This window comes from Diceros bicornis, chromosome 28 (assembly GCF_020826845.1).
Source record: "Diceros bicornis minor isolate mBicDic1 chromosome 28, mDicBic1.mat.cur, whole genome shotgun sequence".
In the NCBI taxonomy this organism is placed as follows: Eukaryota; Metazoa; Chordata; class Mammalia; order Perissodactyla; family Rhinocerotidae; genus Diceros; species Diceros bicornis.
The window spans coordinates 12,206,825-12,220,213 of NC_080767.1; the positions used below are offsets into that span (position 1 = coordinate 12,206,825).

General features: G+C 33.3%; 1 protein-coding gene across 2 annotated transcripts in view; it reads left to right on the forward strand.

The window, feature by feature from the left end:
• The first annotated feature begins 1,103 nt into the window (after positions 1–1,103).
• LOC131393173 (cylicin-2-like) overlaps positions 1,104–13,389 on the forward strand; it is a 163,873-nt gene continuing 151,587 nt past the window's right edge. The window contains exon 1 of one of the 2 annotated variants that reach the window (XR_009215886.1): positions 1,104–1,159. The gene's annotated coding sequence lies outside the window, so the exon portion shown is untranslated. The remainder of the gene's footprint in view (positions 1,160–13,389) is intronic. The other variant, XR_009215884.1, reaches the window with a different exon arrangement.

Sequence of the window (13,389 nt, forward strand, 5' to 3'; positions counted from 1 at the left end):
GAATTGCTGGATCATACGATAGCCTTATTTTTAATTTCTTGAGGAACCACCACTCTGTAATCTCCCATTAATGCCTTTCATTAACTCCCAACAAGCTGGAAGCCAGCTGAAACCGCAGCCAAGGAAACCTAATGGGGAAAGATCAGGCCCTCTGTTGTACCTAACAGAGCAAGGGGTGGATTGAGGAACAGATCTGAGAGCAACTGGCTCTGAATCAGCATAGCACGTAAGGTTAAGAAAAAATTTAAAAAGCACCCTCCCCCCTTTTAACTCTTGGGTATGTTGACAAACCTAAGGAGAACATCTTATGAAAAACAGGGATTCTGCAAAAAGGGATACATTTTACAAGATTTAATGATGATTAAAACTGAAGTGTATAAGACTAAGACTTCCTCCCATGTAAAGTTCCTTCTTATTTTTCTTGTCTGAAAAACAACAGCGTCGTATACGGCATACATTGGGAAAAAATTTAAAAATTGCATCTCCCCTTATCTGACTTGTCCATGATAATTGAACCATTCTAGCTCAAAAAGTCAATTTATAAATTAGAAAGATCATATAGGTGCAATTTCCAAGTGATATTTTTTAAATGAGAGTTTTGTGGAAATAATTGTTAAGGTGTGCTATTAGATTAACACAAAATATTAAGAGAATGTTGACTGGATATAGTCATAATCTAGTCACATATTTTTCATATTTCCACATTTAAGATACATCTAATATTGATATTTATAAAATAGAGATAAATCTTGGAATATCAATAGTTTTTAACATGCAGACTATAAAGTTGATGATTTTCTTAGATGTGTTTCTTTATTGCTACATACAATCGCATTAGGCATAAAATTATCATTGACATTTTAAGTCAAAAAATGAAGCAAAATGTGTGCCAATTAGTAGGCAATAACAATTTTCCTAGAGTAGATTATAATAAGTACCAAGTACACAGATGATTGACTTTGCAAAAATAATTGTCAAGACATAATCTCTCTATCAGCATTTATCAAGCTTTTTGCTCCTTAATCCATCAGAATGGTGACAGACTTCATGCCCATCTGTCATAATCCATTGAATCTTTTTCAGCTGACAGACTAAAGCACACAGGGGAATTCCTAGGTGGTATGATGGCCAGCACTCCCTTCTGTCAGGAAATTACAAGGTAGGTTGAGTAAGGATTCATTTTACCTTGATAAGTAATTAAGTATTTTGGTTTCTTAAAGTTACAAAATGGAATTTTCTGCCCTTATCCATTGTTCTGCCATGTTAGGGAATTTTCATATTTTACTTACAAATCTTATGGCATATTTAGCTTTGTTTCTACTACAGGAGTCTGTCCGTTATTTGAAATGTCTCTGTACAACGTGGTTAACCAGACCACTTTGATTCAGTACTAGGAAGGTGAATTTCTCAGTTTAGTCCTCTCAGTTTATCGTTTCCACAATAATAATGTATTGAACTTCCGCAGTGCATTGATTTTTATCTTAATGAACTCAAAGTCTGATAGCAAAGATAAATATATAAATGAAGTATTACCATGCAGAATATTATATATAAAAATGGACCTAAGAACAAAGTTATCATTAAATAATTAGTCTTGTGTGATTAATTCTCTGAAGAGTGAGAGAAGTCTTCCTGAGTATCAAAGCTTACCTTTTGGTGGAAATGAGCTGCAATTTGAAAATCAGGTATAAGTATTTACCACAAGTGAGGACATGTTTTCCACCTCATTTTTACAGCCACAATAAAATTAGACATGAACATAAACCTAGGTTTTCAGTAGGAAGGCCCAAACATCGGCTGAGACATTAGAATTCAGCCAAAATCTGCTTTTGCCTTGGACGCAACATTTGGTACCTCAAACAGGGGAATAGCTAAGTCAACTTTTTTTTCTAATATCCCTGAATATCAATTATTCTTTAATCTATGCCACAGAAGAATTTTTGTGCACACAATAACATTAAGATGCAGATAAAAATTCAGAGATAATTTTGTCATTATAAAGCCAATTGCTCCATTGTTCCATCTCTAATTCCAAGGTGTAAGGGATAAACTTTCTTGCCTTATTTTGTAAAAATATGGAAATGTATTTTATTTATATATATATTAAATATATATGTATATATAATATATAAAGAGATATATATATTAAAAAAGGTATTGTAAAGGTATTAGAATATATATACATCTATGAAAATTCCATTATCACTACTGACCAAATCTCTTAAATTCTAGAGATGAACCAGAGAAATGTTTACGTTAGTCAGTCAATACTAGAGATGAAGGAAATCTTACTAATCTAGTGACATTCCCATCACTCTAACTGTGTATTAGCAATCATAGTGAAAAATATATCTTGATTCTACCCATGCCTCAGTAGAAAGTGATAATCTATTTTGCATGGCAAAATGCAAAGCCTTGTGCCTACAGTAGCATTCTAGCAGCTGTCAGTGTGAAGAAATTATGGTGAAGCACTCAGCTGTCAAACTTTGTTTCGATTTTTAATGAGTGACCTTGACTGAATATCATCAACTGTTTTCTTAGCATTTTTATAAGATCACATGGTTTTTCTTCTATAATTTATTAATACAGTATATTGCATTGTTAAATTTCTTAATGTTGATTCACCCTTGAAGCCTTAGAATAAATCCTGATAATCTATTGATAAGTTGATAGATTCCATTTGCTTTTATTTTGCATCCATAATCATAAGTAGTCGTAGTTTTCTTTTATTGAATTAAATTTATCACATTGTTTTTAAACATATTCTGGTTAATAAAGTAACTATGGAGATTTAATGATTTTTATAGTCAAAAAGTTTTTATTATATTGGATTTAACTACTATTTAAAAATTAGGTAGAAGTCATCTGTAAAATCATTGCGTCAGGGTGCTTTTTAAAAATAAACTTCTAATTATCTTCACAATTTCTTCTATGGTAATTGATTTATCAATTTCTTTGTCCTTCTTTTATCAATATGAGTAGTTTAACCATCACTAAGAAATCATCCATTTCGTTCAGATTTTAAAATTTCTTGCCCTAGAGTTTTCAGTTAATATTCTCTTAAAAATCTGTTAACTTTTGCTATGTCTGTGGATAAATCTCTGTTTTCACTCCTAAACCTCAATGCTTTACTCTGTCTCTATTTTTAAATCAAGCATATAAACCATCTTTTCATTACTTTATCCTTTCCAACATTTTCTTCTTTTCTATTTCATTGTATTTCTATGTCTGCTTTTACCAATATTAATTTCTACTTTCTTTTATTTTTTTAATTTTGCATGCTTTCTTAAAATAAGTATTAAGATACTTTCTTGATAAAGATATATAATGGTATATACAGTAGTCTCAACTTCATATGATGTATTCACTCTTCTCTATCATTAGGGAGAGTCTCCTTTTTAATAAAAGGTGATTTCATACAGCAGAATAAGTCTGCAACAAAGATGAAAACTCACTGTTTATGGTTGAACTGTGTCCCTCAGAAAGACAAGTTGATGTCCTCCTAACCCTCAGTACTTGTGAATGTGACCTTATTCAGAAATAAAATCTTTGCAGATGTGATTAAGATGAGGTCATTAGGGTGAGCTCTAATTCAATATGACTGGAATTCTTATAGGAAGAGGAAAACACTACGTGAAGACAGACATACACAGGGAAAATGGAGGCAGAGATTGAGATGCTGCAGCTGAAAGCTAAGGAATACCAAAGATGGCTGGCAAACCACTAGCAACCAGGAAGAGGCAAGGAAGGATTTGCCCCTACGCGTTTCAGAGAGAGTATGGTCCTGAAAACACCTTGATTTTAGATATCTAACCTCCAAAACTGTGAAACAATAAATGTCTATTGTTTTAAGGCACCCAGTTTGTGGCACTTTGTTATGGCAGCCTTAGGAAACTAATACACTCATCAAAAAAAAAAAAAAAAATGCCCTACACGGATTTTCCAATTATCATTTTCTGATTGAAACAGGCATCCCATTATTCTTCTAGTACTGCTGCTACAATTTAATAAATTTATTGATTTATACTGTTTTAAATGGACTCCCAGGGGAAAGATCCTTATCATAAATGAGACAGCTCTTCTTGCCTCTATATCTTATAGGATATGAGGAAGATTTACTTGCCACTTTCTTGGGCAATCAGAATTGTGAGTCATCCCTCCATGATTTATTTCAAGCTTTTTCTATCTTCTGGTTGATCTACCAGAATTACCTTAATGTGTATTTTGGTTTGAGACCATTCCTCAGTTTCAGTAAAGATGAAGATTCACACCATTTTTGTTTGATTTGGTCATATCTTTAGTCTTCTATGTGGAACTTTCATGTTTCCATAATCTTATACTTCCTCTCTTTTCCATAAGTAAGATTTTTGATAGGAGGAACTACACTTGTTTACCTTTGCAAATTTCACACCTAAAAGAGTACTTGGAACATTATAAGCATAAAATAAGAATATAGTAAAGGAATGAATGTTGTCCATTTGTTCATTCCTCAAATGACAAAGTGAAAAAAATTCCCAAAGGTATACAATATTTGACAATGGAATACAGGATTTCATATGACCTTCTACTATACAAAAAGATATGAAAACAGAATATCTGAGATATAACATCCAGGGTTAAGGAAAATAAATTTTATAGTATGGGTTGGCTATTTTTAAAGGATGCTTCATTATTTGTTTCTGAGGGTAGTATATATTTTTAACTGATATTTTCATAGGGTCTGAAATTTTACCTAGCACTTCAATAGTAACTGCATTACTATTGAGAAATAGAAATTAGAATCCAAATTCCATTTCTATTAATCTTGACGTACTAGTGTTTTCCAGTCAATTAAACAGGCCAGCACCATATTCACCCATGACTGATGTGAAGACAGCATTTAGTTTTAGAATTCTTGATGCATAAATGATAGCAATCCATGAGCCCCACTGAGCTTATATAAAGCATCAAAGTCAATGAATCAAACTCCTTTTTACCCATTACCCACCTAATAGCTAGAAAGTCCATTTTAATAGCTACTCATTAGGGACCTGCCTTGGAATAGAATATAGAATACTTATTTAGGCAAATGGCATCTGCCTTTAATAATTATTTTCTTTTCCTGTCTTTATTTACCCCAAGGACTTATAAAAAGTCTAGATGTAATTGGCACTCCTTAAAAAGTCCTTGACTATATTTGACCATAAATTTTTGATAGTTTGTCCAACTTTCACAAATGGGATACATGAAGCAAAAAAAAATAAAAGGAGAATATACATCTTAGATCCTTCAAGAGAATAAATGGGATCAAGACCAAAAAATATCTCTGAAGAACTGTCAGTTATGTTATTACAAGTTAAAACACCACTATTTTTATGGGGTTGTGATCTGTCCCGTGTGTTGAACACTCTGGTTTCCCATATTTTTCTGACTTGCTCTTAGAGAATTGACTATTTTCCATTAATTATCCGTCCATCTATAATGCTCCTTACTAGTGGAGAGATAGGAATGTAATCTAAGTTTGGCCAGACAAATGTTTTCACCCTAAGAAGCTGGAATCTTGAGGTTAATTATGCAAGTATGTAGTAGATTGATCTGGTCAAATTCCACTTTTGAGAATGACCTGGATCTTGGAATTTGCCAGGTACATCTCTTTTCTTACCCTCATTCTTCAATACTTTTTTTTTTAAAAATCTATTATATATTCCCATATTATTCCAATTAAAATATATTTTTCTTAGTAAGAAAATTCAAAGAAGATAACTTAGGAGAAATATCTAGGTAACCTTGGGTTTGGCTATGCCTTCTTAAGTAAAATACAAAAAGTAAGTTATGTGAGGGAAAAAAAATGATAAGTTGTACTTCATTAAAATTAATAACTTCTGCTCTAAAAGACTGTTAGAATGAAAAGACAAGCCGCAGACTGGGGAATATATTTTCACAACCTATGTGCGATAAAGGACTATTATCCAAAATATACAAAGAACTCTTAAAATTCATCAGTAAAAAAAAAAAAATGCAATTAACAAATGGGCAAAAGATCTGAAAAGATACCACACCAAAGAAGATGTACAGATATCAAATAGCATATAAAAAGATGCTCAATACCATATGTCACTATGAAAATGTAAATTAAAACAATGAGGTACAAAACGCCAATGAGAATGGCTAAAATCCCAAACACTGACAACGCTAAATGCTGGAGAGGGTGTGGATCAACAAGAACTCGCACTCATTGCTGTTAGAACTCAGAATGGTACAGCCACTTTGGAAGGAACTTTAGCAGTTTCTTACAAAACTAAGCATTCTCTTACCATGTGAGCCAGCAATCATGCTCCTTGGCATTTACCCAAATGAGTTGAGAGTTTATGTCCACACACAAACTTGCACACACATGTTTACAGCAGCTTAATACATAATTGCCCAAACTTGGAAGCAACCAAGATGTTCTTCAATGAGTGAATGGATTAGCAAACCATAGTACATCCATACAATAGAATTTTTCAGTGCTAAAAAGAAATGAGCAATTAAACCCAGAAAACACATTGAGGAACCTTAATTGCACATTACTAAGGAAAAAGGCCAATCTGAAAAGGCTCCGTACTGTATGATTTCAACTATATGACATTCTGGAAAAGACAAAACTATGGAGACAACAAAAAGATCATTGGTTGGCAGAGGTTTGTGGGGAGGGAAGGAGAAATGAATAGGTGGAACACAGGGCATTTTCAGAGCAGTGAAAATTTTCTGTATGTTATGGTAAAGGTGGATCCATGTCATTATACATTTGTCAAAACCCATAGAATGTGCAACACAAAGAATAAATCCTAATGTATACTATGAATGTTGAATAATAACAGTGTATGAATATTATCTCATCAATTGTAACAAATGTACCACACTAATGTAAGATGTTAATAATAGGGGCAACTAGGGGAGGGTGTGAGGAGGTTTATGGGAACTCTCTGAACTTTCTGCTCAGTATTTCTATAAACTTAAAAATGCTCAAAATAATAAAGTCTATTCATTTAAAAATCATTATTCAACATTAAAAAATTAAATAAGTATAAAAGCAAAAATAAACAAGTGGGACTATATCAAACTAAAAAGCCTATGCACAGCAAAGAAAATAATCAACAAAATGGAAAGACAATGTACAGAATGGCAAAAAATATTTGCAAACTATATATCTATAAGGGGTTAATATCCAAAATATATGAGGAACTCACAATTAAAAAATAGGCAAAGTATGTAAATAAACATTTTTCCAAAGAAGACACACAAATGGTCAACATGTATATGAAAAGGTGCTCAACATCACTAATTATCAGGGAAATACAAAGAAGACAATAAGATTTCATCTCACATCTATTAGAATGGCCATTATCAAAAAAATAAAAGATAAGTGTTGGCAAAGGGAAGTCTTGTACGCCGTTGGTGGAATATAAATTGGTACAGCCATTACAGAAAACAATATAGAGATTCCTCAAAAATCTAAAAATAGAACTACCATATGACCAAGTAATTCCTCTTCTGGGTATATAACCAAAAGAAGTAAAATCCACCTTGAAGATTTCTGTGCTCCCATGTTCACGGCAGCATTATTCACAATAGCCAAGATATGGAAACAACCTAAGTGTCCATCAATAGATGAATCTATAAATAGTTATATATTTATTAGTTACACAACTAATATAATATATATATATTATTCAGCCTTAATAAAGGAAATTTTGCCATTTGCAGCAACATGGATTAAGCCAGAGGACATTATGCTAAGTAAAATAAGCCAGAAAGAAAAAACAGAATGATCTCACTTACCATGTGAAATCTAAAAAAGTCGAATACATAAAAGCAGAGAGTAAAAATGTGGTTACCAGGGGCAGGAAGATGAGGGAAATGGGGAAATGCTGGTCAAAAGGTACAAAGCTGCAGTTATGTAAGATGAATAATTCTAGAGATCTAATGTACAGCATGATGACTGTGGTTGTATTATACTGTACTGAATACTGGAAATTTACTAAGAGAGTAGATTTCAGGTGCTCTCATCACACAAAAAGAAATGGTAGGCATGTGAGGAGATTATAGCAAATGTTAATTAGCTTGACTGTAGCAATCATTTGACTGTGTATGTGTATATCAAATCATCATGCTGTACATCTTAAATAGATGAAATTTTTGGTAAAAATAAAATTTAAAAAATAGAAGTATTGCTTCTTTATCAACTCTTGTAGATGATTTGATTCACTTTAGACTTAAAAGTTTAGACAATCCTCTTGAGTTTTTGAGTTATTTCATCGGGGTTTTGTTGTCACTGTTTCTTTATTTTACTCTTCTGTAGATCTAGGGTGATTTTATAGGAAATGTGAATGTTGTACAATGATGCTGTGGTGGGCACTTTCTGCTAGACCTCTCCAGGATTCATGTAGGGACATTTTCTACTTGCCTCCAATACTGACAAGCAAGTTCCCCTGGTAGAATGCAATCTAGCTTCAAGTATATGGAATATGTAAATGTTAAAGAGCTTAAAATAAGTATATATGCTGAAACACATTTTAGTGTGCAATTTCTGTTCTAGACGAGAGAGAGGGTTGCAGATATACCAGACACTTGGCAAGAAAACAGCATATGTTATTTTGCCCAGAAGTGTTTTAAGGAGAAACAAGATGCAACAGTAAGTTGTAAGCTTTACGTCTCCTTATTTATTTCATAATGTTTTTACAATCCAGTTGAAATTAAAATAAAAATATAGTAGATGAAGTGAAAACTGGTTTCCTTTTTATTTGTGACAAAACATGAAAATGATTTGTAATAATAATGAGATTGACGCTAATATTCCCATCTCTAAAGATTCACCTGGCCAATAAAAAGAAATGAGAATAGATAAAGGATTTCAGAAATAGGAGAAGGATGGAAGAACATTTGATGATAAATTAAATTGTTTATATGTGAACCTCATGTTTAACTAAAAATAGTCACTCTAAGAAGTCATTTAACTTGCTAAAAAGCATTGACTAATGAAGTAGTTTGATGCAAACTTGATATACTTTTCATTTAAAATTAATGATCACTCAAATGAGTATTAATATTTTACTAATAATTATTAATAATATAAATATACTATCCATACACAGTACTGGATTATAACCCAAGCAAAAACTAAATACCCATGAATCCATACTGATGTAAATAAATGATTAAATAAATAAATAGGGAAAACAGACATATTATCCTTAAAAAAGAATCCAACTGATTTATATAGATACTTTCCCCTTCAAGAGGTGAAGTTTAATCACCTTCCCTCTCCCTTGAGTGCAGGCAACACTTCACGACTTGTTTCTCAAGAATAGAGCACGGTAAAAATGTAACCTTACAGTGGAGAAAACTGTCAAACAGTACCTTGGCCAGGTGAATCAGATTAAAATCATCAGTAATAAATCATGTTGATAGCCTGTACACCTGACCTGATGTCATGAAACGGGGACTCCATCTTTGTTCTTTCAAATACCCATAACCTCAATCTAATCAAGAGGAATAGAAAAGAAAAACCCAAATTAAGGCACATTCTATGAAATACCTGAAAAGTATTCCTCAAAACTGCCAAGGTAATAAAAAACAAGGAAAGATAGAGAAACTGTTACAGACTGGAGAGACTAAGGAGACACCACAACCAAATGCGATGTGATATCTTGGATGGGATCCTAGAACAGAGAGTGTACGGTAGTGGAAAATCTAGTGAAATCTGAATCAAGTGTGGAGGTTAGTTAATAATAACATACCAAAGTTGGTTTCTTAGTTATGATAAATATACCATGTTAATGTAAGATATTAACTATAAGAGAAACTGGTCACTGATATAGAGAAACTATTTGTTTTTGAAAAGAATGTGTATTTGCTACTGTTGGGCAGAATGTTCTCGTTAATTGTTAAGCAGGTCGAATTGGTTGGTAGTGTCGTTCAGACCTCGGTATCTTGACTGATTGTCTATTTGCTGTATCAGTTACTGAAAGAGGAGGACTGACGTCTCAAACTATAATTGTGGATGTGTCTACTTCTTTTTTTGTTCCATAAGGTTTTACTTCATGCAATTTGAGGCTCTATTCTCAGGTGCATTAAACATTAAGCATGTTATGTCTCTTTGCTGAATAGTCTTTTATCATTATGCAACATCCCTCCTCATCTCTTCTAATAGTCCTGGATCTGAAGCTTGCTTTGTCTGATATTAATATAGACCCTCCAGCTTCCTTGTGATCAATTTTTTATGGTATTTTTTCCTCTTCTTTCACTTTTAGCTTATATACCTTTATATTTAAAATAGAATTCTTATAGAAAGTACATTGCAGGTTCCTGCTTTTATTGCCAACCTGACAATCACTATCTTTTTATTAGGGTGCTCAGACCATTTACACTCCATACAATTATTGATTTGTTTGGATATAAATATATCATCTTGCTAATTGGTTTTCATTTTTTCTATCTATTCTTTTTCTCCATTTCTCTTTTTCTGCCTAACATTGGATTAAATGTGTATTTTTTATTATTTGGTTTTATGTCCTTTTAAAACTTATTAGTTACACCTTTTTTCTAATTGTTTTATTAGTTGCTCTCAGTTTTATAATATATATCATTAACTTATCACAAAGGACCCTCAAATATAATACATTTTTGCTTGTATTAGATGAACATTACAGCAGTGTGGTTCCAATTTACTTCCCCATCCTTTGTGTTCTTTGTTATCATATATTTTAAAGTTACATGGTATAAAAATCCATAATTAATTGTTATTATTATTGCTTTAGGCAATCAATTATCTTTTGAGTCTTGAAAAATAAGAATAAATGCCTTTTATATTTACTTTTCTTTTTACCATTTCTGCAACTATTCATTTCTTTGTGTAGATCTAAGTTTTTCTCTGGTATTTACCATTCCTTATAGTGCATGTTGGCAGGCAATTCATTCTCTCGATTTTTGTTTGTCTGAAAGTCTGAAAGTTTGCAGTTGTAAAACATATTTGTATTCAATATAAAATTACAACTTTTCAGGACTTTCCTCCAATACTTCAAAATCACTCCAGTTTCTGGTTTCCAGGTTTTCCGATGAGAAATCTTCTGTCATTGTTATTTTTGTTTTTCTGTATTTGATGTGTCTTTTGTATCTGGCTGACTTCAAGACTTTCCTTTCATCTAGATTTTTAGGTAGCTGAATATTATTTGTCTAGGTGTGTTTGTGTTTACTGGTGTGTGTATGTGTGTGTATGTGTGTGTCTCTCTGTCTTTGATATTTATCTTACTTTGACTTTTCTTCACTTTTTGGATTCATTGCTTGATTTCTTTTATTATATTTTTAAATTTCTTGGCAATCATCAATGCAAACAATTCTTCTTCTCCTTATGGAATTTCAACTTCATGTATGTTAAACTATTTGAGCACTTGATGATCTGTTCTCACCCTCCCCTTTTTTCTTTTTATGTTTCTGATTGATAATTTGCATTGACCTATGTTCAATTTCTCTAAATTCAGCTCTGTCAAGTCTACTGAATGAGCCTATCAAAGGAGATCACCACAATTACTGCTTTTTAGGGTAGCATTTCATTTTGATGCTTTCTTCTAGTTTCCATCTCCTTTCTGAAATGTCCTATTAGTGCATGCGTGGTGTTAGCCATTTCCCCTAGGTTCTTTAACATTTTTAAATAGTTACTTGAAGTCACCATCCAATGCCTGTGTCATCTCTCAGTCTGGTTCTCTAGATTGCTTGACATATATATTTTTGCTTTTAGAGTGCCTCAAAAATTTTAACTCAATTCCAGACGTCCTGTGTATAATGATAGATATTGAGGTGAGTAGCATTTACGCATGGAAATGGGTAGTCTCTTTTCAGGTGGTTAGTTCAAGGGACTGAATCATTATGGTCGGGGTGGACCAGGATTTGGGGTTTTGGTTGCTATGGTTACTTTCAACGTACTAAACGTGGCTTTTCCTCAGAATTAAGGTCTCCCCTCAGGTTTCAGCTGATTCTTTAGGCTGCACCTCATGAGGGGTGCGTCTCTCCATGCTTTATCCCTCCCCTAGTAGTAGACAGTTTCTACTTGTTACCTGGTGCTTGCTAGGCTCACAGGTCAGGTATGTGTGTTTTGGGATGTTCTCTTGTTGTCCCTGTAGCTCAGTGAGCTCTGTGTCATTGCGTCCCAGAAGAGTGGCTTTCTCAGCATTCCTCTCCCTCCGTCTCATGGCAGTGAAGCTCTGCCTTGTATCTGTGTGAGTCTTGTGATGGAGAAAGTTTCCCACCCTCCCCAGTGATAGGAGACCTCTAATTGGCATAGGAGGCTAAACAATTCTGTTTCTAACCACTCCCGGGAAGTGACCTAGCCGTCTCTTTATGTTCTTTTAGCAACAATGTGTCTATTTGGTTCCAGGAAAGATAAATTTTTCTGTCCTGCCCCCTGAGGCTTGAGGCTTTGAGAAAAGCCTCTGAGAAGGGTTGCAAGGGTTTGTGCCTTTTTTGCAGGTTACAGCCTTTCCTCCCCTATCCCTGCACCAGGGAGAGGCTCTCGCTGGTCTCTTGCACCTTCCACAAACAAAAGCACCTGGCAGAAATCCATGGTAGTCTGTGAGTAGTTGAACTCCATACCGGGTTCTCCCAGGGTTTGTATATACTATCACCCTAGCTCAAACTCGGTCTTGAGCAATCTGTAAAACTTTTATCTGATTTCCTCCTGCCTGCTTATATTGTGGTCCTGATTCCTTCCCACGTTCTGCAACAGGCCAGACAGTCTAAGTAACCTGTCTCTCTTGTGGGGATGGGTGCTATTCCTTCTGGAAGTTCAGGGGACTTGTTACCTTGTAATTCAGCTCTCTGAAGGAATTAAGAAACATTGTATTTCTTTAGTTAATTATCTGGCTTTTTTTTTTCTTGAGTGAAATACTATTTTCATCTTATTATATTGTAGGATAAAATGAAATTATACACATTTTTAAAAGCTAATTTTACATATATAATATATATTATATATTTTATGTATATATGCTTATACACATATATGCACAATATGCATTAAGATGCTTTAAGAAGGTTTGCATTTCTCAGTAACTCGGAATAAAAGTAAGAATTTCACAAAAATTATTTCAATTTTTATTACCTGTATTCACTGATACTCACTTTTATATATTGTACCTTTATTTTATTGATTCTACATTTCCAAACTTGTCCCTCATTCTTTGTAAACGTAATGCCCTGGTGAATGGCACTCTCTCTGCAGCTTTTTATGGGAATTCCTGTCTAATTCTAGAATCCTTTCATTTCAATCCCCAAATATTTTATTTTTCAAAAATGAGTCAGATGTTTGTGTAGCTTATGTTTTGTAGTATTTGCTTGATCACAGAGAAATCTGTCATAAAGAACAAATTTCATTCA